Genomic DNA, 3,719 nt, shown 5'->3' with positions numbered 1-3,719 from the left:
TTTTAAAATTTGAAACTGTATTATTATTTTATCCACTCAATATCTACATAGAGAGACCCACAAAATTTGTTTTCTGCAAATTTTCTTTTCATACATTCAAGTTTTCATCCAGAATAAGTGTTTCATCTTTAGAACACTCAAATATTTTCTTTAGTTAGAATTAATAATTCTCTCCTTTAAAAAAAATTCCTGGAAAATATATACATTTTGCCATCATACTAAAAGGATATTTTCACCTGTTATTGAATTTCGATTTTGTTTATCTCTCTTAAGTCACTAGGTATTGTGAGTATAGAAATAGTGATGCATACCAATATGTGTATGCATATATATACATATATGATACACACACACACACACACAAGATTAAATTATAGCTACTTGTTATTTTGAGTTATTTTAATTGTGGCTTTATATTGTTCAAGTTTAGATTTCCTTAATGTTAAATGCCAGAAAAAAACTATAGTTTTACATGTGGCAAAGGACATGAGATATATATATATATATATGTGTGTGTGTGTGTGTGTGTGTGTGTGTATACAGTTATTTATATACAGTTATTTAATTGAGAATATCAAAAGGAATGATTATAGAAGTAAGTGTATCAATTTTAAAAAGACAACATTAGAGCTTTACATTTTTTGGCATCATTAATAAATGATCTAGTTGTTATAGTTCTATAATTTGGTAATATAGGAAAAATATTCTTTAATTTATGAAATTGTAATGTTTTTTGAAACAAATTGGAAACACAATATACCAGAAGTTGTGGGATACAGCAAAAGAAGTCCTAGGAGAGAAGTTTATAGAAATAAATGCATAACTTAAGAAGCAAGAAAGAGCCCAAATAAAATATCTAACTCTATGCCTTAAGTAACTAGGAAAAGAACAAATTGAGCCCAAATTAGTAGAAATAAGGAAATAATAAATATTAGAGCAGAAATAAATCAAATAGAAATGGAAAAACAATAGAAAAGATAAACCAAACTGAAAGTTGGTTCTTTGAAAAGAAAAACAAAATTCACAAACCCTCAGCTCAATAAGGAAAAAAGAGATCAGACCGAAATCGACACAATTATGAATGAAAAAGGAGAAACAACAACTGAAACCAAAGAAATTCAAAGGATCATTAAAGGCTACTATGAACAATTATATGTTAACAAACTGGACAACTTAAAAAAAATGAAAATATTTTAGAAACATACAAGCTACCAAGTCTTAATCAGGAAGAAATAGAAAATATGAACAGATTAATTACTAATAAGAGAATTAAAACAGTCATGAAAAACTCCCAATGAAGAAAAACTCCGCACCATATGGCTTCACTGGAAAATGTTACCAAACATTTAAGAAGAATTAACACCAACACTTCTCAAACTCTTTCAAAAAACTGAAGAGGGGTGAACACAGCCAAGCTGATTTTTTGAGGCTGGCATTAACCTGAAAGGAAAAAGAGAATGGGACAAGGAGAAAAGAAAACTACAGGCCCATAGGTCTGATAAATGTAGATGCAAAACTTCAAATAAAATACTGACAAACCTAATTCAATAGCACATTAAAGTGTCATTCGCCATGATCAAGTGCGATTTATACCTGGAATGCAAGGACGGTTCAACATATACAGAGCAATTACTGTGATCCCTTGCATTAACAGAATAAATGAAAAAAAATTATATGATGATATCAATAAATGCAGAAAAAGAATTTACAAAATTTTAACACTTGCGATGATAAAAACTCAACAAATTAGGCATAAACAACTACATATCTAAACATAGAGCATAGGCCACATATGACAAGTCTACAGCTAACATCATACTCAAAGGTAAAAGGATGAAAGCTTTTCATCTAAGATCAGGAACAAGATGAAAGTGCCCACTCTCACCACTTCTATTTCACATAGTATCGGAATTCCTAGGTATAGCAATGAGGCAGGACAAAGAAATAAAATGATCAGAATTGGCAAGGGAAAAGTAAAATTGTCTTTAATTGCAGCTGATATGATTTTACATTTAGAAAATCTTCATGGCGCCACCAAAAGTAAGCTCTAATGAATGAATTCAGAAACATTGCAAGATGCAAAATTAACTGCCAAATCAGTAGCATTTCTATACACTAACAACAAAACTTCCAAAAAGGAAGAAGAAATTGATTCCAATTACAAGAGTATCAAGAACAATAGAAATACTTAAGAGTAAATTTAACTGACGTGGTGAAAGATTTTTATACTGAAAAGTACATGTTATTAATGAAAGAAATTAAACACATAATTAAATGGAAAGGTATTCTATGCTCACGTATTGAAAGAATTAATATTGTTAAGTTTCCAATACTACGCAAACCCATCTATAGATTCGAGGCAATCTCTATCAAGATTCCAATGGCATACTTTAGAGAGATCAAAAACCTACTAAACTTATAGGGAACCACCAGAGACCTTCGATATCCCAAAAATCTGAGAGAACAGACAAAGCAGGATGTATCACACTTCCTTATTTCAAGTTGGACTGTAAAGCTGTAGTCGTCAAATACTGTATGATTACATAAGTAGAATCTAAAAACAACAACAACAAAAAGAAATACATGGAAAATGATGTCAGACTGTGGTCACCAAGGTGTGGGGATAGGGGATGAGGAATTTCAGGAAGGTGGCCAAAAGGTACAAAGTCCAGCTACAAGATAAATTAGTACTAGGGAGGTAATGTAATGGCTGTAGCTAACACTGCTATATGATATACAGCAGCTCCCTTGGTATCTGCCGAAGATACATTACAATACCCCAGTGCATGCCTAAAACCAATAATGCGGAACTCTATATATACCATTTTCCCTATATATACATGCCTATAAAGTTTGTTATGACTTTGGCATAGTAAGAGATTAACAATAACTAAGAAAGCATTGAACAATTATAACGATATACTGTGATAAAAGTTTTGTGACTATGTTCTTTCCAAAATGCCTTATTATACTGTACTCACCTTCCCTTTCTTGTGATACTTGGAGATGATGAAATGCCTACATGATGACATGAAGTGAGGTGCATGACATAGGTACTGAGATATAGCATAAGGCTACTAGTGATTTTCTGTCCATATGTCAGAAAGAGGATCATCTGCTCAGGATGATGCTGGATCATCAAGCCATGGTGATATCAATGGTTGGATGTCAGAGGTAGATAATGTCAGTGGCTAAGGATCTTTTATAGTTGCTGGTATTTTTGCCACATACTTTCTGAAGAGCATCAAAAATTGCTGTCTTTCTTTTTAAATCAGAGTATTTATACAGAAGTTGAAACCCTTTGCTGATCGTATAGGTGAATTTAATGCTGCATTCTATCTGATGATCTTGTTCCATAATTTTTGTAAAATAAGGGTACCTTGAACACAAGCACTGTGATACCAAAACAGTCTATCTGATACCCGAGACTGCTACTATGTGACTACTATGAGGCAAAAAGCATCCACATTTTGGATACGCTGGATAAAGGGTTGATTCGAGTGCTGGGTTGAACGGAGGGGGGCAAGAAAATATTGTACCAAACTACTCTGAATGGAGCATATTTTAAAATTTATTAATTGTTTATTTCTAGAATTTTTCATTTAATACTTGTGTAATGCAGTTGACTCTTTTTAACTGAAACCATGGAGAGCAAAATGTGGATAAGGGGGAACTACTGTATAGTAAAGTTAAGAGAGTAAATCCTCCTCATAAGAAAA

This window comes from Pteropus vampyrus, unplaced genomic scaffold (assembly GCF_000151845.1).
Source record: "Pteropus vampyrus isolate Shadow unplaced genomic scaffold, Pvam_2.0 Scaffold460, whole genome shotgun sequence".
Lineage (NCBI taxonomy): Eukaryota > Metazoa > Chordata > Mammalia > Chiroptera > Pteropodidae > Pteropus > Pteropus vampyrus.
The sequence above is the reverse complement of the archived record's forward strand: the minus strand, read 5'-3'. Positions refer to the sequence as shown.